Source organism: Macaca fascicularis, chromosome 14, assembly GCF_037993035.2.
Source record: "Macaca fascicularis isolate 582-1 chromosome 14, T2T-MFA8v1.1".
Classification (NCBI taxonomy): Eukaryota; Metazoa; Chordata; class Mammalia; order Primates; family Cercopithecidae; genus Macaca; species Macaca fascicularis.
In genome coordinates this window covers 128,749,824-128,777,725 of record NC_088388.1, presented here as the reverse complement: position 1 = coordinate 128,777,725, position 27,902 = coordinate 128,749,824, and the positions used below count along the sequence as shown (strand labels likewise).

At 43.4% G+C, this 27,902-nt stretch overlaps 1 protein-coding gene and 1 long non-coding RNA gene across 20 annotated transcripts in view; one reads left to right on the top strand and one right to left on the bottom strand.

The window, feature by feature from the left end:
* Positions 1–7,181: 7,181 nt before the first annotated feature.
* Positions 7,182–27,613, bottom strand: LOC135967170 (uncharacterized). The gene is made up of 3 exons (XR_010581080.2): positions 27,502–27,613; positions 14,225–14,397; positions 7,182–9,564 (listed from the first exon to the last, which is right to left on the bottom strand). It is a non-coding gene; the product is annotated as an uncharacterized lncRNA (long non-coding RNA).
* Positions 27,215–27,902, top strand: part of ZBTB44 (zinc finger and BTB domain containing 44) — an 85,721-nt gene continuing 85,033 nt past the window's right edge. For 15 of the 19 annotated variants that reach the window (XR_012423933.1, XM_045369950.3, XM_045369949.3 and 12 more), the window contains exon 1: positions 27,215–27,738. The gene's annotated coding sequence lies outside the window, so the exon portion shown is untranslated. The remainder of the gene's footprint in view (positions 27,739–27,902) is intronic. The other 4 variants (XM_074015648.1, XM_074015647.1, XM_074015646.1 and 1 more) reach the window with 3 other exon arrangements.

Sequence of the window (27,902 nt, the reverse complement as noted above, 5' to 3'; positions counted from 1 at the left end):
AGGAGGACTGCTTAAGCCCGGGAGTTTGAGACCAGCCTGGGCAACATGACAAACCCTGTATCTATAAATTAAAAAGATAAAAAATTAAAAACAAAATTAGCCAGGCATAGCGGTGCACACCTATGTCCCAGCTACTCAGGAGGCTGAGGCAGGGGGATTGCTTGAGCCCAAAAGGTCGAGGCTGCGGTGAGCTATGTTTGTGCCACTGCACTGCAGTCTGGGCAAACAGAGTTCGACTCTGTCTCCAAAAAAAAAAAAAAAGAAAGGAAGGAAGGAAGGAAGGAAGGAAGGAAGGAAGGAAGGGAAAGAAGGAAGGAAGGAAGGAAGGGAAAGAAAGAAAGAAAAAACAGGTCAACAGCCAGGGCCAGGAATACTGGCTACTTATCCTGGCTGAAATCTGAAAACAAGAGATATGAAAAGATTTTTTTTTTAAAAGAACTCTACAGTCAGAAATCAACCTAATTAAAAGCTGATATTCAGGCTGTAAGTTTTTGTATTTTTTTTTTCAAGGCCTTCCTGTTTTTCTCTTTTGGATTCTGTTTCTGGGAATTTTTTTCAGCAACTGAAATCCCTTTTTAATTGTGTTTGGTCCCTCTGTTGGCTTCCTTTCTTGTTGGCATGATTTGTGCTTTAAAAAAAAAAAAAAAAAAAAAAAAGTAAAATTTTACTGGCCTTTCTGGAAAGCTTTAAATCTCCAAATTGGCTCCTCTAAGATTTGTTCTTCCATTTCCTTCCACTTCTGGTCCTTCTTTTTTGCTATTTCTGATTCCACTTGAAGAGATCTAGGAGGAACTTCTAGTGTCCCTGAAACTCCTTGAGTCACACAGAAAAAGGCACCACACCTCTCTTTTGGGATTCTCAGTTTTCCTTATGGAGCCCCAGAGTTGTGGCAAGACCCCAAAGCTCTGCTCTCTTTTGCATTGACCTCTCTAATCCCTCTGGCTTTTGAGGGTACCAGGAATTCCTTTGTACTGTGAGAGAAAGCCTGATCTTTGTGCAAGGTTCAAGCAATTCTCCTGCCTCAGCCTCCTGAGTAGCTGGGATTACAGGCATCTGCCACCACACCTGGCTAATTTTTGTATTTTTAGTAGAGATGGAGTTTCGCCGTGTTGGCCAGGCTGGTCTCGAACTCCTGATCTCAGGTGATCCACCTGCATCGGCCTCCCAAAGTGCTGGGATTACAGGCATGAGCCACCGCATCCAGCCCCAGATGCTTTTCAAATTCACCTGACTTTAGTAATCTTTGGTAAATAAAGCTGGTTTTAAAATTAGGTTTCGAGCCTTTAGATTCTGGGGTCTAGACAATGCCTACGGTGAGGTCTGGAGACATATGTATCTACAGCACCTGGACCACCAGCTTCAGGGCAGAGCCAAGGTCAATACATCCTCGCTGGCCCAGCTGTGCCTCCTGGCCATGCTAGGAGAGGTTAGCTCCTACAGGCATTGTCTCCACAGCCCCGTCCTCAGGCCTGGGCTCTGCATCTGGTACATAATAATTAAAACTACTTACTTCCTAGGTTGTTCACTAGAATTTAGGATCACTAAAAATTGTAGTTAGTATGTATAATTTAAACTACTAGATATAAGAGAAATAATTATGTGTACAGATTGGACAAGGACAGTAGAATGTATTTTTTGTTAGAAGGTTATTTTTTAAAATGTAAATATGTGGGTTTTGTTAAATGAAAAGTAATTTTGTCTAGTTTAGAGGTGAATTCAAGGTTGTTTAAATGGAATGAATGAATAAAAAAGAATGATATTGAATAGACATTTCTCAAAAGAAGACATATGAATGGCAAACAGGTATATGAAAAGGTGTTCAACATCACTGATCATCAGATAAATGAAAATCAAAACTACAACGAATGCTGGGTGTAGTGGCTCATGGCTATAATCCCAGCACTCTGGAAGGCCAAGGAGGGAGGATCTCTTGAGCCCAGGAGTTTGAGACCAACCTGGGCAACACAGGGAAACCCCATCTCTACAAAAAAAATTTTTTTAAATAGCCGGGCGTGGTGGTGCCACGCTTGTAGTCCCAGGTACTCAGGAGGCTGAGGCAGGAGGATCACTTGAACCTGGGAAGTCAAGACTGCAGTGAGCCATGATTGCACCACTGCACTCCAGCCTGGGTAACAGAGTGGCACCCTGATTTTAAAAAATAAATAAACGAAAAAAAAAAAAAAACAGAAAAAACACTACAGTGAGATATCATCTCACCCTAGTTAAAATGGCTTTTATTCAAAAGACAGGCAATAACAATGAACACTGGTGAGGATATAGAGAAAGGGGAAACCTCATATACTGTCAGTGGAAGTGTCAATTAGTACAGCTACTATGAGGAATAGCACGGAGGTTCCTCAAAAACTAAAAATAAAACTAGCATATGATCTAGTAATCCCACTGTTAGGTAGATACCCCAGGAAAAGGAAATCAGTATATTGACAAGATATCGGCACCCCCATGTTGACTGCAGCCTTATGCACAGCAGCCAAGATCTGGAATCAACCTAAGTGTCTATCAACAGGTAAATGGATCAAGAAAATATGGTACATATACACAATACAGTACTAGCAAGCCATAAAATAGAATGAGATACTGTCATTTGCAACAACATAGGTAGAACTGAGGGACATTATGTTAAGTGGAATAAACCAGGCACAGAAAGGCAAACTTCTCATGTTAGCATTCATTCATGGGAGCTAGTAATTAAAACAATTGAACATATGAAGACAGAGATAGAATGACGGTTACCGGAGGACAGGTAGGGTAGTGGGGGTATAGAATAGGTATGGTTAATGGATATAAAAATATAGTTAGATACAATTAGTAAGATATAGTATTTGATAGCACAACAGGGTGACTACATTCAGCAATAATTTGTTGTACATTTAGAATAATTGAGAGAATATAATTGGAATGTTCATAATACAAAGAAATGATGAACGCTTGAGGTGATGGATACTCTATTTACCCTGATGTGATTATTAAACATTGTACACCTGCATCAAAATACACCCCATAAACATATATATCTCTAGGTACCCATACAAATTAAACATTTAAAAGTTTTTAAAAAGAATAATAGATAAAACTGAATGGGGCTGGGTGCAGTGGTTCATGCCTGTAATCCCAGCACTTTGGGAGTCCGAGACCAGCCTAACCAACACGGTGAAACCCTGTCTCTACTAAAAATACAAAAATTAGCTGGGCCTGATGGTGGACACCTGTAATCCCAGCCACTCGGGAGGCTGAGGCAGGAGAATCAATCACTTGAACCCAGGAGGCGGAGGTTGCAGTGAGCTGAGATCCCACCATTGTGCTCCAGCCTGGGCGACAGAGTGAAACTCTGTCTCAAACAAACAAACAAAAAAAAATTGAATGGATGTAGAGAGATGTGGGGGGAAAGAGAATGGAAAAATATCTGTAAGAAGTTATAAAAGGGTTGTGCAACTATTATCTTGTGTGGTCAAGGCTGACTGAGATTGGATAGATCTGTATAAGATTTTATTAAAATTAGCTTTAAATCAAGTGTTTTAAACCATTGACATCTGACAAACTACCCAAAAGCAGATTTTGAATTCTAAATTATTTTTGACTTCAAACTAACTTTTGGACATTCCAAAAAGAGCCCCTGGAACTCCAAGAGAGACATATTGGGCTTATCTGGTATGTTAAAATCATATAGAAAGCATTGTCAAATTTAGAAATGGTGTTTAATTTTCTTTGAGTTATATTTGTATAAATGTGTTAATATATGTTCCAAAATTGTATGAAAGTCCTAAAACTCTGATATGTCTTGGTAAATTGCTTCATTCTGATGCTTTCGTTCTAAGAGCTCTTTGCAAATCTTAAGGTGGTGTATTTTTAAGGAGGTTCATGAAAAAGCCTCTGAAAGGTACTTTTAAATACAGACCTCTGCTTATAACCTCAAGATTGTTCAATTGGACTGGGTTAAAAAAAAAAAAAACTCCAATGAAAAAAATTGGACCCATAAAATTGCCAATCTGACATCATGCAGAACAATAGTTAAGCAGATGGGACTAACCTGATAAAGGACTGAAATGATGTTTATGACTTTTTTGCTTGAAACATTCTTTTATTTATTTATTTATTTATTTATTTTGAGACAGGGCCACGCCACGTTGTCCAAACTGGCTACAAACTCCGGAGTTCAAGCAATCCTCCCGCCTCAGCCTCCTAAGTAGCTGGGATTATAGGCGTGCTGCTGATTGTTTTGTTTTGTTTTTCAGAGTTAAAAAAAAAAATCTATTTTTCCTCTTAAGCTATTTATAGCTTACAGTAATTGAGAAAGTATCCTTTTGTAAGTAAAATGGAAACATTTACTTTTCTCCCTAACTGATATCTTCAAAATTTGGAAACTATGAACGAATATTTTTATTTTATGGCAATATAGGTATTTGAATAAACTCAGTAAGAATCTGTTTTCTTCTGTGATAGGGCACAATTAGAGACACTGGTTATTTTACCAAGGCTTCGACTGGAATGTCATATTTTCATATGTGATCACGCTGCTTTAAGGAATTGAGACTGCCTTTAAAGCCAATAGATTTGGAAAAAGACTGTCCTGGTTCCTTGCCTACACAGTTTGTTTAAAGGATTTTTGATCCTATGGTAAGTAAAGAATGTCACTTTCTAACAGGCCCAGGAACCTCAAGATATTTTGGGGACCTTTAGAAGACAAGAATTCATCCAATTTATATAGTTATTACAGGTATAATCTGATGGAAAATCCTTGGCTTGGCTTCCTACCCTTGAGAGGCTTTTTTTTTTTTTTTTGAGACAGAGTTTCACTCTTGTTGCCTAGGCTAGAGTGCAATGGCGCAATCTCGGCTCACTGCAACCTCCATCTCCTAGTTCAAGCAGTTCTCCTGCCTCGGCCTCCAGACTAGCTGGGATTACAAGTATGTGCCACCACGCTCGGCTAATTTTGTGTTTTTAGTAGAGACGGGTTTCTCCATGTTAGCCAGGCTGGTCTCAAATTCCCGACCTCAGGTGATCTGCCCGCCTTGGCCTCCCAAAGTGCTGGGATTACAGGCATGAGCCACCATGCCCGGCCGGCTTTTAAAAATATAATCTGAGATTCTTACGAAAAAGCCCCTGCAAAGCCAATTTATAAAGAGCCTATATAGCCAATCGCTATTACTGCTTTACTTTATGCAAATAATCAAGCCATGTATAATAAGACTAAAATTATTCAGCAATAAATTGGTTCTGTTATGATTTATCTTTGGTAGAAATGGGGGACTAGAGATTGAAAAATTATGTTTCAGAAAAGAACTATAGTACACCTGTTACTAGATTCTACCACTGGCCATTGTTTCTATGATTTGCCTACAATTCAGACTGAATTTTGAATTCTTTCCTGGTTACAAGTCTCCAAACTAATGTTTCCAAAACTTTATTCCATTTTTCTGACTTGGACTCACTGAAATTGCTAATACCTTTTTCCGGAGGGCCTGCAAGCTGAAACTCATGAATAAACAACCTTGTGATATGCAAATTACAGACCAGAAAAGCTGTCAGATTGCTACTGCCTATTTCTCCTTTAGAAATAGAATGCTTTGAGTTTAACATCAAGACACCTCAACTGACTGCCCTCCAAACTCTAAAGAAATTGGTTTATATTGTTCCAAACATTAACCTCTGTGTTTCTTCTGTGTGAGAGCCTGTCTGCAACACCATCTCCTGAAATCAGATACAGCTGTTTAATGGGATTGGCCTATTTCCAGAAATGGGAGACTGGGTTAATGGGATCCTTTGCCACTCAGCTGTTGACTCAAATATTCTCTCCACAGCCACCAACTCAGCTTTCAGTGTGTGAAACACGTAGGGAAGTTTCATGTGGAAATGTTGTCTGCGGAGAATGTTTCCCCAAAAATATGGTACTTTGGCATGTTATGGGCTTTTGAAAATGGAAAGGCCTCAGAAATAAGCCTCAGAATCAAGGTCCCTCTAATTTTGTCTTTTTCCTCTCTCTCCAAGGGCACAGAGAATCTCCCTCTGGAATTCCTTTATATGACCAAGAAAGCTTCTCACCAAAAGAAACACAATCACCTTATATCTCCTTCCTGAAATCTCATCATCTATTTCAGGAAAGAAGGCTGAAGAATGACCTTTACACATGGTTAATCAAATGTATGCCTTTCCTGATGTACAGCTAATTGCCATAGACTAATGCAAACCTCCTTATGAAAATGGCTCCCCTGTTACTCAAACTTGGCCAATTTCTGCATGTTATCTTTTGACAACTCACCTCTGTGGCACAAGCCACTCTAAAAAACAGACATTTCTAGCTCCAAAGAAAATATATAACAAATCTATGGCCAACCAATAATAATTGATCAGCAATGCTGCCTCCTGTCAGATCTTGATCAAAACAGGGGAATGTGAAATGTGATATACAAAATGGCATCACTCTGGTTCAGAGCTCTAAAATTAAATCAGGGCTGGGTGCATTGGCTCACACCTGTAATCTCAGCACTTTGGGAGGTCAAGGCAGGAGGACTGCTTGAGCTCAGGCGTTCAAGGGCAACACAGTGAGACCTCGTCTCAACTAAAAGCAACAAAAATCAATTTTGTGTGATGGCGTGTGACTGTAGCTCCAGTTATTCAGGAGATTGAAGGGGGAGGATCACTTGAGCTTGGTAGGTCGACATTTCTAGGAGCTGCAATCATACCACTATACTCTAGCCTGGGTGACAGAGTGAGACCCTGCCTCAAAAATACATGAATAATTAAATCAAATTAAATTGAGAAGCCATTCTAAGAAGTACTAATTCTACAAAACCTGCAACCTTGGAAATAAAAAACCCCAGAAACTTGCCTTAAACCTTTGAACTGGGCCAAATCCCCATGACCAAAACATCTTGGAAAATAGATAAATTTTGCCAGCACTATAACTTCTAAACAGCTACAACCAGTGAACTATGGATTCATGTACTAAACCAGCCTCCTCTACCAACAATAATTCTTTCAAAACAACTAGTGTAATCACCCTCGGCATCTTTTTAAAAATTACTACTCCCCTTTCTTTTTCAGAAAACAATTTGGCCTTTGACCACATCTGTTTCTCCTGAATCACAATTCCTAAGACCCCAATAAGTGTCTCACTGCTTTGCAGTCGGCCTTTCACCGCTTCTTGAATCACAACAACAACATGAGAAACTTACATTTTAATGGCAAGATTTTGCTGATGTATTGAGTATTAACTGGAGAGAGGTGAAAGAAGACTCAGGGAGACTAGTTAGGAGATTATGGAAAAAATCCAGGCAAGAGATGTTGATGATTTGCATCAAGGCAGTAGTGGTAAAGACAGAGAAAAATGATCAAAGTGTGTGTGTGTGTGTGTGTGTGTGTGTGTGTGTGTGTATTCAAGATGGAGTCTTGCTATGTTGTCCAGGCTGGACTCAAACTCCTGGACTCAAGCGACTCTCCCACCTCTGCTTCCTGAGTAGATGGAAGCTGGGACTACAGGTGTGTACCACCCCACATGGCAGATTCTGTAAATATTTTAAAGAAGGTGCCAACAGCATTTGTTAATAGACTGAACATGAGATGGGAGAGAAATTGAGGAATAAAAGATGATTCCAGGACTTGTGCCTAAGCATCTAGAAGGATCCCATTGGATTAGTTCAGAAAGACTGAAAGTATATTTTGATGGGGAGGATACGGATGATCAGGAATTTAGTCTGGGACATGTTAAATGTAAGATGCTCACTTGCTATCCAATGGACATGCCAGGTAAATAGTCGGCGTCACCTTAAGATTGGAAGATATTACTAAGGGAGAAAGTGCAGACAGAAAAGAGAATAGTTCCAAAGACTGTAGAGGGGGCAGTAAGCATGATTAATAAAGAAGGCTAAGGAATAGTGGCGAGTGAGGTGGAAAGGTAATTCGGAGTGTGTGGTGGTGTCCTGGAGGTCAACTGAAGAAAAGACTTCAAGGAGGAGGCAATGACCAATGCAAATGGCACTGCTACATAAGATGAGAATGAAGAACTGATAATTGGCTGCAGCAACTCAGAGGTCACTGATGACCTTGACAAGAACAATTTGTGTTGACCAGTGAGAGTGAAAGCCTGACTGTAGTGAACTTAAGAGAAATGACTTAACAGATACTTGTATGCATATGTTCATGGCAGCAGTATTCACAATAGTCCCAAAATGGAAACAACCCAAGTGTCCATCAACAAGAAAATGGGGCCAGGCACGGTGGCTCACACCTGTAATCCCAGCACTTTGGGAGGCTGAGGCAGGCGGATCACAAGGTTGAGATCGAGACCATCCTGGCCAGCATGGTGAAACCCCGTCTCTACAAAAATACAAAAATTAGTCCCAGCTACTTGGGAGGCTGAGGCAAGAGAATCACTTGAACCCAGGAGGCGGAGGTTGCAGTGAGCCGAGATTGTGCCACCGTACTCCGGCCTGGCGACAGAGCAAGACTTTGTCTCAGAAAAAAAAAAAAAGAAGGAAAATGGATAAATACAAAGTACTATATGCATACAATGGAATATTATTCGGCCATGAAAAGGAATGAAATTCTGCCTCATACCACCAAATAGACAAACCTTTAAAACAGTATGCTGTGTGAAAGAAGCTAGACACAAAAGAATAAATATTGCATGATTCCACTTACAGAGGCACCCCGCATAGTCGAATTCAGAGACCGAAAGTAGAATGGTGCTACTAGGGGCTGGGGGGCAGGGGAGAATGGAAGCTATTGGTTAAGGGGTATGCAGTTTCTGTTTGGAATGATGAAAAATTCTAGAAGTGGACAGTGTTGATGGTTGAACAACATTGTGAAAGCAATTTGTGCCCCTGAATTGTATACTTGAAAACAGTTAAAACGGTAAATTATATTATATATACTTAACCACAATAAATTGGCTGGGCATGGTAGCTCACTCCTGTAATTCCAGCACTTTGCAAGGCCAGGGCAGAAGGATTGCTTGAGCCCAAGAGTTCGAGACCACAATGGGCAGCATAGTGAGAACCCCGCCCCCGCGGCAAAAAAAAAAAAAAAAAAAAAAAAAACAGAATTGAAAAAGAAAAAAAAATTTTGTTAGTGACTCTCTAACCAAAAAAAACCACAATTGAAAAGAAAAATTGAAAACAACATAGACAAATCTTTCATGAAGTTTTGTTGTAAAGAGTTGGGGGAACAAAGAAATGAGGCGCTAGTAGACGAGGGAAATGGGTCAAAAAAGGATTTTGTTTTCAGAAGGGTGAAATTACAAGTTGTTTTATGCCGATTGAAATGATCCAAGAGAGAAGTAAGAAATGATAATGCAGGAGAGGGGAGGGTAGCTCCAACAGTGCCACTGAGGAAGCGAGAGGAGAAGGGGTCCGAGGCGGAGTGGCAGCATGGCCTCTGCTAGCAGGACAGAAAGGGGAAGTCTGTGGTAACAAACGCTGGGATATGAGGTTCTGCACCATCGTGATGGGCGGAAGGCAGAGTCCGCGGCTCCACATGCTGGGGAACAGGGGAAAGGCCGTGGAGATAAAGAGTTTTCAAAATTCTTCTCTGACTGCTTTTATTTTCTCTCTGAAATAGGAAGGATATTCATTGCGGTAGACTGAGTAATGGCCCCCCAGTGATGTCCATGTCCTAAACCCCGGTATCTGTGACTGTGTTACCTTACACGGCCAAAGGGACTTGGCAGATGTGATGAAGGGTAAGGACCGCGGGCCGGGCGCGGTGGCTCACACCTGTAATCCCAGCACTTTGGGAGGCTGAGGCGGGTGGATCTTGAGGTCAGGAGTTCGAGATCAGCGTGACCAACATAGTGAAACCTCATCTCTACTAAAAATACAAAAATTAGCCGGGTGTGGTGGCGCACGCCTGTAATCCCAGCTACTCAGAAGGCTGTGGCAGGAGAATCACTTGAACCTGGGAGGCAGAGGTTTCAGTGAGATGAGATCACGCCACTGTACTCCAACCTGGGCACCAGAGCGAGACTCCGTTTCAAAAAGAAAAACAAACCAAAAAACAGTAAGGACAGCCGGGCGCGGTGGCTCAAGCCTGTAATCCCAGCACTTTGGGAGGCCGAGACGGGCGGATCACGAGGTCAGGAGATCGAGACCATCCTGGCTAACACGGTGAAACCCCGTCTCTACTAAAAATACAAAAAACTAGCCGGGCGAGGTGGCGGGCGCCTGTAGTCCCAGCTACTCAGGAGGCTGAGGCAGGAGAATGGCGCAAACCCGGGAGGCGGAGCTTGCAGTGAGCTGAGATCCGGCCACTGCACTCCAGCCCGGGCTACAGAGCAAGACTCCGTCTCAAAAAAAAAACCAAAAAAAAAAAAAACAGTAAGGACCATGAGATGGGCAGCTTTTGCTGGATTACCGGGTTGGCCCAATCTAATTACATGAGTCCCTAAAAGTGGAGGAGGAGAATGAAGTACTGAGATATGCTACAGCATGGATGAACCTTGAAAGCATGCCAAGTGAAAAAAGCCAGTGACAAAAGAGCATATGCTGTGTGATTCCATTTATAGGAAAAGGCCAGAAGAGGAAAATACATAAAGGCAGAAAGCAGATTAGTGATTACCAAGGGTTAGGAATGAGTGACGGGCAAGAATAAAAGATAACTGCTAAAGGGCACAGGGTTTCTTGGGGATAATGAAAATGTTCCAAACTTGGTTCTGGTAATGGATGGATGTATAACTCCATGAATATACTAACAACTATCAAATTGTACACTTTAAATGCATGAATTACATGGTATGCGAATTATATCTTCACTATGGCTATTACTAAAAACAGTGGAAGGAGGCCAGGTGCGGTGGCTCATGCCTGTAATCCCAACACTTTGGGAAGCCAACGTTGGGAGTTCAAGACCAGCCTGGCCAGCATGGTGAAAACCCGTCTCTACAAAAAGTACAAAAAAATAGGTGGGCATTGTGGTGCATGCCTGTAATCCCAGCTACTTGGGAGGCTGAGGCAGGAGAATTGCTTGAACCTGGCAGGCGGAGGTTGCAGTGAGCTGAGATTGCACCACTGCACTCTAGACTGGGCAACAAAGTGAGACTCCATCTCAAAAAAAAATAAAATAAAATAACAGTGGAAGAAAGAAGGAGGCAGAAGAACATGGTTGAGAAACATGTGACGATGGGGAAAGGGGCAGAAGAGTTGCCGGCTTTCAAGATAGAATAAGGAGACCAAGAGCCAAGGAATACAAGTGGCCTCTAGAAAGGAGAAAAGGCAAAAAGGACTTCTCTGTATGGCTTTCAGAAACAGGCATAGTCCTGCCGATACCTTGATTTTAACCCAGGGAGACTTCTGTCCAACTTCTGACTTCTAGATTGTGAGATAAAAAACGTGTGTTGTTTTAAGCCACCACATTTGTAGGAGTTTTTGTTTCTGTTTTTGTTTTTTTGAGAGTCTCACCCTGTCACCCAGGCTGGAGTGCAATTGTGCAATCTCAGCTCACTGCAATCTCCGCCTCCCAAGTTCAAGCAATTCTCCTGCCTCAGCCTCCCAAGTAGCTGGGACTACAGGTGCCTACCACCATGCCCAGTTAAGTTTTTGTATTTTTAGTAGAGAATGGGTTTCGCTATGTTGGCCAGGCTGGTCTCAAACTCCTGACCTCAGGTGATCCACCCACCTCACCCTCCCAAAGTGATGGAATTATAGGTGTGAGCCGTTGCACCCGGCCTGTAGTAGTTTTTTTTATGATGGGCATCAACTGAGAGAGAGTGGTAAGGGAGGTAACTGAGAGAGTGGTAAGGGAGGTAACTGAGAGAGTGGTAAGGGAGGTAACTGAGAGAGAGTGGTAAGGGAGGTAACTGAGAGAGTGGTAAGGGAGGTAACTGAGAGAGTGGTAAGGGAGGTAACTGAGAGAGAGTGGTAAGGGAGGTAACTGAGAGAGTGGTAAGGGAGGTAACTGAGAGAGTGGTAAGGGAGGTAACTGAGAGAGTGGTAAGGGAGGTAACTGAGAGAGTGGTAAGGGAGTAACTGAGAGAGTGGTAAGGGAGGTAACTGAGAGAGTGGTAAGGGAGGTAACTGAGAGAGAGTGGTAAGGGAGTAACTGAGAGAGTGGTAAGGGAGGTAACTGAGAGAGTGGTAAGGGAGGTAACTGAGAGAGTGGTAAGGGAGGTAACTGAGAGAGTGGTAAGGGAGTAACTGAGAGAGTGGTAAGGGAGGTAACTGAGAGAGTGGTAAGGGAGGTAACTGAGAGAGTAGTAAGGGAGGTAACTGAGAGAGTGGTAAGGGAGGTAACTGAGAGAGTGGTAAGGGAGGTAACTGAGAGAGTGGTAAGGGAGGTAACTGAGAGAGTGGTAAGGGAGGTAACTGAGAGAGAGTGGTAAGGGAGGTAACTGAGAGAGTGGTAAGGGAGCTAACTGAGAGAGTGGTAAGGGAGGTAACTGAGAGAGTGGTAAGGGAGGTAACTGAGAGAGTGGTAAGGGAGGTAACTGAGAGAGTGGTAAGGGAGGTAACTGAGAGAGTGGTAAGGGAGGTAACTGAGAGAGTGGTAAGGGAGGTAACTGAGAGAGTGGTAAGGGAGGGTAACTGAGAGAGTGGTATTGGGGGGTAACTCAGAGGTTGGTAAAGGAGGTAACTCAGAGGGTGGTAAAGAGGGTAACTCAGAGGGTGGTAAAGGAGGTAACTCAGAGGGTGGTAAAGGAGGTAACTCAGAGGGTGGTAAAGGAGGTAACTCAGAGGGTGGTAAAGAGGGTAACTCAGAGGGTGGTAAGGGAGGTAACTGACAGAGAGTAGTAAGGGAGGTAACTGAGAGAGTGGTAAGGGAGGTAACTGAGAGAGTGGTAAGGGAGGTAACTGACAGAGAGTGGTAAGGGAGGTAACTGAGAGAGTGGTAAGGGAGGTGACGGAGAGAGAGTGGTAAGGGAGGTAACTGACAGAGAGTGGTAAGGGAGGTAACTGAGAGAGAGTGGTAAGGGAGGTAACTGAGAGAGTGGTAAGGGAGGTAACTGAGAGAGTGGTAAGGGAGGTAACTGACAGAGAGTGGTAAGGGAGGTAACTGAGAGAGTGGTAAGGGAGGTAACTGACAGAGAGTGGTAAGGGAGGTAACTGAGAGAGAGTGGTAAGGGAGGTAACTGAGAGAGTGGTAAGGGAGGTAACTGAGAGAGTGGTAAGGGAGGTAACTGAGAGAGTGGTAAGGGAGGTAACTGACAGAGAGTGGTAAGGGAGGTAACTGAGAGAGTGGTAAGGGAGGTAACTGAGAGAGTGGTAAGGGAGGTAACTGACAGAGAGTGGTAAGGGAGGTAACTGAGAGAGTGGTAAGGGAGGTAACTGAGAGAGTGGTAAGGGAGGTAACTGAGAGAGTGGTAAGGGAGGTAACTGACAGAGAGTGGTAAGGGAGGTAAGTGAGAGAGAGTGGTAAGGGAGGTAACTGAGAGAGAGTGGTAAGGGAGGTAACTGAGAGAGAGTGGTAAGGGAGGTAACTGAGAGAGTGGTAAGGGAGGTAACTGAGAGAGAGTGGTAAGGGAGGTAACTGACAGAGAGTGGTAAGGGAGGTAACTGACAGAGAGTGGTAAGGGAGGTAACTGAGAGAGAGTGGTAAGGGAGGTAACTGAGAGTGGTAAGGGAGGTGACTGAGAGGGTGGTAAGGGAAGTGACGGAGAGAGAGTGGTAAGGGAGGTAACTGAGAGAGTGGTATTGGAGGACTGACAGAAGAGATGACAGAAAATAGTCATCTAAGTGCAAAAGAATGAATGAGCCAGAAAAATATAATATAACTGCCAAACAGAATTAAAAACACATAACAGAAATGAGAACACCTTCTCCCCCATCTAGATGGCTACTATGAGAGTTCCACTTTTTTATTAGAAAATATTAATTATCCCACTGTTGTGCAATTTTTTTGCGACTGAGTGAAGATCATCTGTTATAAGTTTGGTGAATGATTAGATCATAATCCTAACCACAAATGATTTCTGCATTGGGTTATTAGCAAACACTGTCCTCAAAAATGAATGCAATGGGCTGTTTCAGTCTTAAGCCATGCAAAATAAAATAAAATAAAATAAAACTCAATTCTTGCAAAATCACCTGTGATTATTACTCAACCTGTAAGATAAGACCCAGCTCAAATGTATTCACCAACATAGAGTATACTGCTAAAATAACAGAGTCCCCTTCAGAGGAATCCTCCCCAAGCTCTTTCGTAGTGTATTAGCCAGGGTTCTTCAGAGCAGCAGAACCAATAAGAGATTAGATATATATTTATTTAATAGGAGACATACTGTGGGCATTGTTTCATGTGATTACGGAGGCCAAGAAGTCCCACGATCTGCCATCATGAAGCTGGATCCAGGAGAGCCCATGGTGAGTCAGAAGTCAGAAGGCCTGCGAGCCAGGGGAGCTGATGGAAATCCTGGTATGGGTCCTGAGGCCTCAGAATCAGGAGCACAGCTGTCTGAGGGTAGAAGAAGATGGATGTCCCACCTCAAGCACAGAGAACAAATTCACCCTTCCTTCACCTTTTTGTTCTATCCAAGTCCTCAATGGATTGAATGACACTCACCCATGTTGGTGAGGGTGATCTCTACCCAATCTACTGATTCAAATGCTAATCTCTTCCAGGAACATCCTCACATCTGGGTGTACCACAGACACACCCAAAAATAATGTGTTACCAGTTATTTGAGTATCCCTTAGCCTAGTCAAGTTGACACATAATATTAATCGTTATACTCAAGGATGGCCCTGTTGGATACAAATAAGGAAAACTCTCCTAGCAGAATCCTGGGGCAGCCATACTGAACTTAATCCACGCTTAAGGAAGTAGTTAACAAACCCGGTGCACATTAAGTTTGCTGGCCCTATGATCTACTTTATTGTCTTCCTCCAGCAAGATGTGCTAGAAGATCTGGGCAAGTGACCTCTGTAGGTTGCTCTTTTTTTTTTTCTTCTTTTTAAAGAGTTTTTTTTTTTTTTTAATTGTGGATATTCTAGTTGTCTTTCATCATTTAATACTTTTTGTACCCTAGAAATAGAACATACACATATTTAATTCATACGAACTGAAGTGGGCTTGAGAGAGGGAAGTATAAGCATCATTTGACTAAGCAAATTAATGCCCAGAGTAAGCAGAAGACAGAAGACACAAACGTGTCATTCTCTCAGTTGGTCTGTTCCCAGGTGCCTCTTATGGTGTGGGCATCTAGCAGTCTGAGTCCAAGCCTAGAGGTCCTACATGCAAGCCAATGACTTTCTCTGGGGGTCAATAGAAGGATGAGCCATCTGTTCCAATGCTGCAAGGTAAATTCTCTAGGTTGGACTTACTGAGAGACAGAACATCAGCCTCCAAGGTGGCTCATAAATGCAATATATTGTGCCTTATGGGCAATATAAGAGATCTTCAACGGTAATCTTGACTATACATGATCTTTGATTTGTAATGCACATTTTAAATTTTTAGAGAATTTTCAATTTTACTAATAGAGCAGAAAACAAAAAATAAAAAGGCTAAATGAAACCAAGTATGGAAGCAAATGGCATGTAAAAAGTAAAGTCGAGGTTCCTCTTCAAAGAGACTTTCCTCCCTGTCTAATTAGGAATAAATAGTAACTTCTCTTAGAAGCAAAATTTATTCAAAGACATGTGCTAACATTCTCAGACATCTGCTAGCCATAATAAAGAAATCAAGGTACTTTGTGTTCTTAGCTCCCACAACGTAGCCTAAATATTTGCCCTGGCATGCTTATACAGGTCCAAGCAAGCATTAGGTCATAGCCTGTTCCTCTTCCTTATTTGGAGGTATTTTTACCTTTCTCAGCATCCCACAATTTACTGCCTCCTTCCTTTATTATCCTCTGCCTTTGCCTCTTTTAGAAAGTTCTAAGCTGCTAGCCAATCGGGACAAATAGAGAATGTGGGGTCCCATTCCAGGCAATGGAAACTGTACACAGCAGTAGGGTAGATGTGTCAGGTTATAAATAACCCTGTCTCCTTTGTTCGGTGTACTCTCGTGGCAAAACTGCTGGTGAGTGTGCCCTTTCTGCAGAAAGTAAAAATGGCCTTGCTGAGAAAATTAAATTTATGTTCAAGTGCTATTTATTTGTGGCACTGGAGAACAAGCATTTCTAACAGGCATGTGAGACATGTTAGAACATACATGTTCTAAAGTTGATAGAAAGGGAAGGAAGGACCAAGGCATCGCAAATATTCATGATTCACTAAATATACATGAGAGACATTAAGCCCTTGACATTGTTGAAGCCTTACATCAGCCACTCATAGTTGATATCATTCTAACCCCGCTTGTCCTTTGCCCCCAAAATGCAAATGAAATTGAGACCTACTCATCAGGCTGATTGATGAGATACAGCTACTGTCATGCATACATGTCCCTGTGTACACTGGTTCCATACACCTTTCATCTGTTGGATCCCTTGCTCAAACATCACCTCTGATCCTTATAACCACACTATCAGAAAGAAAAACTGGCACAGCAAGGGGAAAGACAGGAATATGAACATTGTGTAATCCAGATTCAGGTAGTATGGTCCTTCTACCCTGCTTGCACCTTATCCAAAGGGTGTTAATCTACCTCACTCTTTCCTCTTACTTCTCAGTGAGTGTTTTAAATTTTTTAATAAATTGTGGGATTCTAAATACTTACTTTGGCCCGTGGGTCTTTCCCTGAGATAGCTTTGCCTAAGGCCTAGGCGGCTACCATTGCCCCAAGGTAATTTCTCATACAACAGGAGCTGACCTTAGAACCTTTGCAAAAGATATGATTGTTTTGTTTTGAGGGCTGTTACATTTGTCATTTAGCCCATAGATTGCAAAATTATATGCAACTACATCCAGACCTGATCAATTGAGATTCTCGAAATGAAAGATAGATGTAGTAGCTGGTCATGTCTTTTACTTGTTTCTCATTGAGTAGGCAAGGTGTCTACGTGGGAAAACTGCACTATGCTAGACAAGAGAATTTATGAAATTAGACTATGGAAAGAAATATGCATGTGCTCTACTATGAGATTGTCCGCCTGGTAGATCTCCTTCTCCTGGAAACTGCCCCATAGCATCCACATATCTGGCATGAAAGCTGCATTTTCTTATAATAGTCCCATTGCCTTGATTTTAGTTGATTGGTTTAGGGATGAGTACTCAAACTAAGCTAAACCAGTAAGTCTCTTTCCTGGGATTTACAAATTTAGAACCCCCCAAAATTGAGGTTAATTCCTCTTCAATATATAGACTTGTATGGTGTATTCCTACAGATTGGAGTATATAGGCATACTTTGTTTCATTGTGCCTCACCTTATTGCACTCTGCAGCTTCTGCATTTTACACAAATTGAAGATATGTGTGGCAACCCTGCATCAAACAAGTCTATTGGAGCCATTTTCCCAACAGCATGCGCTTACTTTATGTCTCTATCACATTTTGATAATTCTCACAGTATTTCAAACTTTTTCATTAATTATTACAACTGTTATGGTGATCTGTGATCTGTGAACTTTGATCACTATTGTAATTGTTTAGGGGCACCACAAACCACACCCATATAAGATGGTAAACTTAATAAACATGTGTGTTCCTACTGATCCACTGACCAGTTGTTTCTAGTCTCTCTGACTCTCCTCAGACCTCTCTATTTCCTGAGACACAACAATATTGGAAATTAGGCCAATTAATAACCCTAGAATGGCCTCCAAGTGATCAAGTGAAAGGAAATGTCACACGTCTCTCACTTTAAAACAAACCTAAAATTGATTAAGCTTAGTGAGGAAGACATATCAAAAGCTGAGATAAGCTGAAAGCTATGCTTCTTGTGACAAAACAGCCTTAGATTGGAAGGAGATACATTTAGGACTTTCATAGCTAGAGAGAAGAAGGCAGTGGCTAGTGTCAAAAGACAAGCTGACTCTCTTGTTAGGGGCTAAAGCAGCTGGTGACTTTAAAGTGGAAGCCAATGTTCATTTACCATTCTGAAAATCCTAGAGCCCTTAACAATTATGCTCAATCTATTCTGCCTGTGCTCTATAAATGAAACATCACAGCCTGAAGGAGAAAGCACATCTGTTTACAGCATAGTTTACTGAATATTTTAAGTGCACTGTTGAGACCCACTGCTCAGAAAAAATTCCTTTCAAAGTATTACTGCTCTCCAGCAGTGCAACTGGTCACCCAAGAGCTCTGATGAAGATGTACAAGATTAATGTTGTTTCCATGCCTGCTAACACATTGTCTATTCCGCTGTCCATGGATTACAGAGTTATTTCTACTTTCTTTTTTTTTTCTTTTTTTTTTTTGAGACGGAGTCTCGCTCTGTAGCCCAGGCTGGAGTGCAGTGGCCGGATCTCAGCTCACTGCAAGCTCCGCCTCCCGGGTTCACGCCATTCTCCGGCCTCAGCCTCCCGAGTAGCTGGGACTACAGGCGCTGCCACCTCGCCCGGCTATTTTTTGTATTTCTTAGTAGAGACGGGGTTTCACCGTGTTAGCCAGGATGGTCTGGATCTCCTGACCTCGTGATCCGCCCATCTCGGCCTCCCAAAGTGCTGAGATTACAGGCTTGAGCCACCGCGCCCGGCCTCTACTTTCAGGTCTTATTTAAGAAATACATTTCAAAAGGCCTTAGCTACCATGTATAGTGAGTTCTCTGATGGATCTGGGCAAAGTGAAAACTTTCTGGAAAGGATTCACCATTCTAGATGTCATTAAAAACATCCATGATTTGTGGGAGGAGGTCACTATATCAACATTAACAGGACTTTGGAAGAAGCTGATTCCACCCCTCATGACTTTGAAGGGTTCAAGACTCCAGCAGGGGAAGTAACTATAGATGTGCCAGAAATAGCAAGAGAACTAGAATTTGAAGTGGAGAACTAGAATTTGAAGATATGATTGAATTGTTGCAATCTCATAATGAAACTTGAACAATAAGGAGTTGCTTCTGATGGATGGGCAAAGGAAGTGTTTTGTTTTTTGAAACGGGGTCTTGCTCTGTCACCTAGGCTGGAGTGCAGTGGTGCAATCATAGCTCACTGTAACCTCAAACTCCTCGGCTCAAACAATCTTCCTACCTCAGCCTCCCAATTAGCTAGGAGTACAGGTGCATGCCACCACATCTGGCTAACTAAAAAAAAATTTTTTTCGTGGAGATAGCATCTCACTATGTTGCCTAGGCTGGTCTTGAACTCCTGGTCTTAAGTGAGTCCCTTACCTTGACTTCTCAAAATACTGGGATTATAGGCATATACCACACCCAGCCAAAAATAGTTTCTTGAGATGGAATCTACTCAAGATAAACATAAAGGTGAAGATGCTGGGAACTTTGTTGAAATGACAACAAAGAACTCAGAATATGACATAAAGTTAATTGATAAAGCAGCAGCAGGCTTTGAGAGGAATGACTCCAATTTTGAAAGACATTCTACTGTGGGTAAAATGCTATCAAACAGCATTGTATGCTACAGAGAAATCTTTTGTGAAATAAAGAGTCAATTGATGCATCAAACTTCATTGTTGTCTCATTTTTTAAGAAATTGCTGTAGCCACCCCAACCTTCAGCAACCATTTTGCTCAGTCAGCAGCCATCAACATTGAGGCAAGGCCCTCCACCAGCAAAAAGACTATGACTCGCTGAAGGTTCAGATGATCATTAGCACTTTTTAGCAATACAGTATTTTTAATTTTTATTTTTTTTAGATATAACGCTCTTGTACACTTAACTGACTATAGCAGGGATGTCCAATCTTCTGGCTTCTCTGGGCCACACTGGAAGAAGAATTGTCTTGGGCCACACATAAGATACACTAACACTAGCAATAGCTGATGTGCTAAAAAAAAATTACAAAAACATCTCATAATGCTTTAGGAAAGTTTACAAATTTGTGTTTGGCCACATTCAAAGCTGTTCTGGGTTGCGTGTAGCTTGCGGGCCATGGATTGGACAATCTTGGATCACAGTATAGTGTAAACTTAACTTTTATATGTACTGAGAAACCATAAAATGTGTGTGACCCACTTCATTGTGATGGTCTGGAACTGATCCCACAATATACCCACATACTCTGAGGTATGCCTATATTGGGATTTCAACCTGATCCCTTAGGTTCTGGAGCCAGATTACTTAGATTTGAGTATCAGAAGAACTCAGTAAATCTTAGCTATCTTTACTCTTTACAAGTTGGGATACAGTTTTTTTTTTTTTTTTTTGAGATGGAGTCTTGCTCCATCACCCAGGCTGGAGTGCAGTGGCGTGATCTTGGCTCACTGCAACCTCCGCCTCCCGGGTTCAAGCAATTCTCCTGTCACAGCCTCCTGGATAGCTGGGACTACAGGTGCCTGCCACCATACCCAGCTAATTTTTGCATTTTTAGTAGAGATGGGGTTTCACCCTATTGGTCAGGCTGGTCTCACACTCCTGACCTCAGGTGATCCACCCACCTCTGCCTCCCAAAATGCTGGGATTCCAGGCATGAGCAACTGTACCCGGCTAAGATAAAGTATTTTATTTTTCCCAAATATGACTTCAACATTTATTTTTTGAGCATATACTATATTCCAATCATTAAGTTAATCTTAGAAGAAAAATAGTAGATATGATTGCTGCCTTCATGGAACTTATGGTTTAGCAAGGAGGCAGACATTATATAAATTATCAGATATATGCTTATCACAAATAAGCATAAATATGAGCTGCAGACAGTCCCCAACTTGAGATTTTTTTACTTTACAACAGTGTAAAGTGATAAATATACAAAAGAAACTGTACTTTACCTATCTATACAACCATTCTATTTTCCACTTTCACAATAAATTACATGAGATATTCAATACTTTACTGTAAAATAGGTTTTGTGTTGGATGATCTTGCCCAACTGTAGGCAAATGTAAAGGTTCTGAGCACATTTAAGGTAGGTCAGTGTGATGTTTGGTAGGTTAGATGTACTAAATGTTTTTTTGGCTGGGTGTGGTGGTGGTTCATGCCTTTAATCCCAGCACTTTAGGAAGCCGAGGAGGGCAGTTAACTTGCAGTCAGAAGTTTCAGACAAGTCTGGGCAATGTGGTGAAACACCATCTCTACTAAAAATACAAAAATCAGGTGGGCATGGTGGTGCACGCCTGTAATTCCAGCTACTAGGGAGGCTGAGGCAGGAGAATCGCTTGAACCCAGGAGACAGAGGTTACAGTGAGCTGAGATTGTGCCACTGCACTCCAGCCTGGGAGACAGAGTGAGACTCCATCTCAAATAAATAAATAAATGCATTTTTGACATGATATTTTCAACTTACGATGGGTTTATTGCAATATAACTCCATCATAAGTTGAGGAGCATCTGTATAAGAAGTGCCATGAAGCTCAAACAGAAGGTGGTATGAGAGGATATAATCAGAAGACCAACCTAGTCGTCCTTAAGAAAGCAATGATTGAAAGATAAGAGTTAGGGGAAGTTGGAGAAAGCTTTTCAGGTGAGGGGATACGTGCAAAGGCCCCAAAATGGGAAAAACTCTGGTGACTTAGGAAATGAAAATAGGTCAGTTGGCTTGGATATAGTGAGAGGAGGAAAGTGGCCTGAAAGGAGGCTGCAGAGATGGGGACCAAATCATGTAGGACCTTACAAAAGGAGTAGGATCCCAAAGACTCAAGGTCTTGGGGGTCAGGTTAAGGACTTTGGATCAGGATGGTAGTGGTTGAGAAAGGAGAAAAGTGGCAACAATTAAGATATTATTTGGTAAAAGGGAAAGAATCAAGCATTTATCCTGCTTTCCTATATAAACAATATCACTAGGTAATCAAATAACCAAAAAGGGGCAATTTCCCTTGGTAGAAACATTGTACAATAGCTCGTAAATGAAGAATGATAGCATTATATCACCACTTAAAAACTCCTAATGAATGAATTGATCTAGGCTTTTCTCATCAATGGCTGCCAACATCACAAAAAGGAGGACACGCATACACCGTGTGTCTCTCAGTGGAAAAGTACACTGCCACCTATAAAGTAACATTGCCAAAAATTAAACTTGAATTTGATAAAACATTTAGACCCTACTGCCAAATTACACAAAATGCAGATAAGGGAACATAAATACACCACAGGGATGCAGCTGACAAAATCCAGATTGTGGCAAACACTATAGGGCAAACAACCTAGTCCCTTTTTAGAAATGCTGGGAAAAAAAGAGAGAGGGAAAACAATGCAGAGGACTTAACCGCTATACCAGCCAAACATGGCACAGCTCCTCATTGAAACTGCAAAAAAGAAATATATGGCAGATCCGTACACACAGAAAGTAGCTAAGTTAGTGGTTCCTAGGGCCGAGGAGTTGGGGGAAAATGGGAGTGACTGCTAACAGGTATGTGTTTCTTTCTGGGTAGTGAGAACGTTATAAAATTGATTATGGTAATGGTTGCACGGCTCTGTGAATATGCCAAAGCCATTTAATTGCGTACCTTAAATGGGTGAATTATATGGTATGTGAATTATATCTCAAGGAAGCTGAGATATGTATATGTATGTGTCTATATATGTGCATCTAAATGTAAAAGAAGAGACCTGAGGATTCAAAGGATATCAGCTAAGGAATGGAGTACAGTATTTCTACACAGAAGAAATAATATACATAGTGGAGAAAGAGCATAGCATTTTAGAAGATGTTAAAAAAAAAAAAAAAAAAAAAACTGCTGGTAGTGGTGGCTCATGCCTGTAATCCCAGCACTTTGAGAGGCCGAGGCGGGCAGATCATAAGGTCAGGAGTTTGAGACCAGCCTGGTCTCAAATGTGCTGAAACCCCGTCTTTACTAAAAATACAAAAATTAGCTGGGTGTGGTGGTGTGTGCCTGTAGTCCCAGCTACTCAGGAGGCTGAGGCAGGAGAATCGCTTGAACCTGGGAGGCAGAGGTTGCAGTGAGCCGAGATCCCACCACTGCATTCCAGCCTGGCGACAGAGTGAGACTCTGTCTCAAAAAAAAAAAAAAAAAACAAAGAAAAGAAAAAACAAAACCGCCTCTGCAACTGGCATGTTTCCTGAAAAAGCATAGTCAAGAGATGAAGCTCAAGACACTGAAAGGTCCCAGATTGCGTAGTGGTGTGAAAGCCATGCTAAGGGTTTGGGACTTTATCCTGGGAGCAATAGGAAGCCATTGTTGGCTGACATGACTGCTATGCATTACAACTCTGGCGACCACGTAGAGAATGAGGAAAAGGGAGAATGCATTTGGGAAACCACATGAGTGGTATTATAATTCTCCAGGCATAAGCTAGTATCATTTTATTTTAGGACGGCGGCAGTGGAGAGGGACAGATTCAACAGGACTTGTTGATGGATTGGAATTGAGATACAATAATGAAGTAGCAAAGTCAATCTGCTCCATTGGGTAAATGGTAAAATGTGAACACCAGAAGATGTATAAATTTTAGGGTAAGAGAGTAAATTTAATTTTTTATATATGTAGTTGTATAATCCTATAAGGAAGCAAGGGCAGGTAGAAAGCATTCATGCCTTAATGCTAATGCTTTTGGACTAAATAACTAAGTTTCCATTCAGTTCTAATGGTCTTCCACAAGGAAGTGCCATCTTTTGCAGAATTTAGTCCCCCAGACAGCTCGTGGCTGAAATATAACTCCTGGAATTTGCCTGGAATTTGAATTCCTCAGAATCATCCACACCGGGTTAATAATTAAAGGTTCCTCACACTGTCTACATTTGTTTGTTTCACCTGTGTACAGGATTCTGATTTCACAAAATCCTCCCAGCAGTATTATTTAACCTAATGTCAAAGAAAGGTGTGTATATTCCAGCAACCCAGAGGCAAGTCTCTACCAGCTCAAGAAGGAAAAAGGTGGGAGGCTGCAGAAGCCACAGAAACTGACCCTGCCCAGAGCCAAAACAGACAAGAGGGCTCCTGCAAAGTTAATCTTCTTTGAATTTTTTCTCACACCCTCTCCAAGCATCTAGCATTGAACTCTTAAGGGCCTCACAGTCACCTGTTAGTTAATAAAATCTTCAGATCTGAGGTGGGGGTGGAGTGGAAGGATGATAAAATATTTAAATGTTAAATGAGAAAGAAAAGCAGGAAAAGGCTCAGCCTGTAATCCCAGCACTTCGGGAGGATCGCTTGAGCCCGAGTTCACACAGCAAGACCCATCTCTACAAAAAAGTTTTAAAATTAGCCAGGCATGGTGGCACGCTTGTAGTCCTAGCTATTTGGAAAGCTGAGGCCAGAGGATGCTTGTGCCCAGGAGTTTGAGGCTGTATTCAGCTATGATTGCACCACTGCACTCCTGGATGGCACAATGAGAGCCTGTCTCCCAAAAAAAATTTTTTAAGTGGGAAAAGCAGAGGAGACAAGGGAATAATCTAAGGGAAAAAAAGTTTTTAAATGATAAAAGCCATGTATGACAAACCCGCAGCTAATATCACACTAGACAGGAAAACATTGAAAGCCTTTCCACTAAGATCTGGAGCAAGACAAAGATACACATTTTCACCACTAAGATCTGGAACAAGACAAAGATACACATTTTCACCACTCCTATCCAACATAGTTCTGGAAGGCTTCACCAGAGCAGTTAGGCAAGAGAAAGAAATAAAGGGCAACTGAATTGGAAAGGAAGAAGTCAAATTATCCTTGCTTGCAGATGACTTGTTCTTATATTTAGAAAAACCTAAAGACTCCATCTCTCAGAACTTTGATGAACGAATTCAGTTAAGTTGCAGGATACAAAAATCAATTTCTTTTCTTTTCTTTTTTTTTTTTGGAGACGGAGTCTTGCTCTGTCACCAGGCTGGAGCGGCACCATCTCGGCTCACTGAAACCTCTGCCTCCTGGGTTCAAGCGATTTCTCACCTCAGCCTCCTGAGTAGCTGGGACTACAGGCACATGCCACCGTACCCAGCTAATTTTTTTGTATTTTTAGTAGAGACGGGGTTTCACTATGTTGGCCAGGCCAGTCTTGAACTCCTGACCTCGTGATCCGCCTGCCTCGGCCTCCCAAAGTGTTGGGATTACAGGCGTGAGCCACCGTGCCCAGCCTAGTTGATTTTCTATATACTAACAGCCATCAATCTGAAAAAGAAATCAAGAAAACAATCTCATTTACAATAGCTACAAAAAAGCAAAATAAAATACCTAGAATAAATATAAGCAAAGAAGTGAAAAATCTCTACCCGGAAAAGTATAAATATTGATGAAAGAAGATGAAGAGAACCAAAAAAAAAAAAAAAGAAATCTCATTGAAAGAATTAATATTGTTAAAATATCCATACTACCCAAAGCCACCTACAGGTACAGTGCAATCCCTACCAAAATATCAATGACACTCATCACAGAATTAGAAAAAACAATCCTAACGTTTGTATGGAACCACAAAAGACCCTGAAAAGCTAGGGCAATTCTGAGCAAAAATAACAAAGCTAGAGGCATTCCTCTACCTGACTTCAAGTTGTACTACAAAAGAAAGCAAATTTTTGTGTCAGTGTAGTAGTTGAAGAGCTGCCACCGCAGCCCCTGGAGAAACACTTAGAAAAGACTTGCCTCATGGTCTTTATTGACTGACTATCCTGTTAAAGGCACTGGAAGAGGTAGATAGGATTTGACTACTTCATTTCCACCCTGATTCTCGTCCAGTTGCTTACCACCTACATAGATTCTCACATATTCTTTACCAGGGCCCCAGCTCCTGCCCTTTCCTGAGCCCTGCTCTGTGGCCGCCAGTCCTCTCCCAGGTAAGCATTTCGCCTTCTATCTCTTCCCCTCTTCAAATCTTAGTGCAAAAGTTTCTGGGCCTAATTCGCATCTTTCTGATTTTTCTCATCTCTGAAATGGGAATAATAGAAATGATAGTGGGAATAATAATAGAAACTTGTGATAAAACCTGTGCATTACAGTTGCTGTGAGGATTAGATAATATTATACATACTTGAAAACTTGTTGGAAACTGCGAAGGACTATAAAAACAGAAGTTGTTTTTATTGCCTTTATTCCTAAAGAAGATTTCAAGAGTCAGGGTGTTCAGGTGCTTGGCTGCTTGTCTCTCAAAGAGTGAATTAATGTGAGATGCTGCCAAGTGTTTCAAAAGGAAAATCCACTCTACTTCAGCGGGACGTCCACCCACCTCGCACAGAACCCTCTGGAAAGAAGTCTTTCGGTTTGCAAGCTGGAGGTGTGGGAAAACACAAAGCGCCCAAGGTGCACCTGCCTGCACCCCGCCCGCCCCCAGGCACCTGGGGCGCTGCCGCCTGCAGGCCCGGGCGCCCGTATGACCTCCGGGGGCGGTGCGGAGAGCGCTTGCCCGCCCGGCCAGGGGAAACCAAGACTCAGGGCCGTAGGAGTTTTAACTCCGAGGTTGATTGATTTTGCAGTTGACCAAGAACTTCAAAACCCCCGGGCGGTACCGGTTACTTCGCGATGGCCCGCACACTTCCTCCGGGAAGGCCAGGGAAGTAAGTGATGGTGTAGTAAAAATGACAGATGCACGGTTGTGGAAGAAGTTAGGTATACTTTTGGAGCAGCTCTAGGTGTCCCTGTGTTGGAGGAACGAGAGGGACCTGGGAGTCCATTTCTCCACTCATCTCAAGAGCCGCACGTCCTGCCAGGTCACCGAGGCAAGTGCTAGAATGGCAGACAGCAAGCACTGCGAGGAAGCCCGAGGAGCCACGCACTCCAGACACCCGCCGCAGGTCGCAGTCCGCCCACGACGGGGGCGCGGGCTCACCTGTCTGCGGGGCGGCCCTTGGCAGGCCTGTTTCCATGGGTGAACAATGGGCACCCTACCAACTAACCTCTCTCGCCGAAGAGGGGCTGAAGTGTTTCGATTTCGACCTTGCTACAAAACTACCCGAGAAAATAGGAGTTATGTTTTTAATTCGATAAAAAAAACATGCTGTAAGCGTGACTCCTGCGGAGAAATGCTTCTCAGGTGTGATTGGGAAATTGGGTAAGAGGACGGCTTAGAGGAAGGACAAATGGGACAGGGCTTACGGGGCATATGAACGTAAATCTGCACCTGTGAACACATATGCAAAAATACAGTGTCAAAACTCACGGCCTCTCTGGGTCACGCAGGCTCTACCGTCTAAGGAGACGGAGTCACCCACAGTGCAAGTCCCGACGGTCAGGAGGGCCCATTTTCTGCGCTTGCGCAATCATCACGTTTCCCCTCCCCGCCCTGAGCCCCGCCCCCGAGCTCGCTCCGCCCCGCCCCCTTCTCCTCCCCTTCCCCAGTCAGGCCGCCCGCGCAGAGCATTGTGGGACACAAACAAAGTGCCCCCAAACAGGCTGGAGTGAGCGGAGCGGCAACGGCGGCGGCGCCGGCCCGCAAGCGCGCGGCGGCGGCTCCCTCCCAACCTCCCCCTCCCCTCCCCTCAGTCCCCTTCCCCTTCCCCACCCCGCCCCGCTGGGAACACGCGAGCCGTCGCCGCGCTCCCCAAACAGCCGCCTGCCCTCGGCCAACCGTCCCCAACGGCCGCCCGCGCGCGGCTCCCGGGCCCCCTGGCTCCTCCCCTCTGGCCCCTCCGAGCGCTGGGGTGCTTCCCTCCCCGCCTCCTCGCACTCCCACCTCGCGGGCACGCCGGTGGGCTGTGCCGCCATGCCCCAACCACAGGCTGCTCACGGGCCTAGGCGCGGCGGCCCGAGATAGGGGCCCCTGAGCCTCCCGGGGGAGGAGAGAGGCAGCGAGCCGCGCGCTCCGCCCCCTCCCCCCGGGCCGCCGCCGCCGCCGCCGCCTCGCCGCCCCAGCCTGGCGGGAGAAGGAGGAGGAGCAGCAGGCCTCCGGGCCCGGCGCCGCCGCCCGCAGGTAACGGGGAGGGGAGGGCGGGCTCCGGTCGCGCGGGGGGCGGCCCCTGCACGCTGCCCGGGTTTGACACCGCGTGGCCCCCACCTGGCGCCGGAGGGAGTGGAGAGCGGGTCTGTCACCCTGGTCCGCGCCGGGAGACACCCCACGGGATCCCCTCGGTGGCA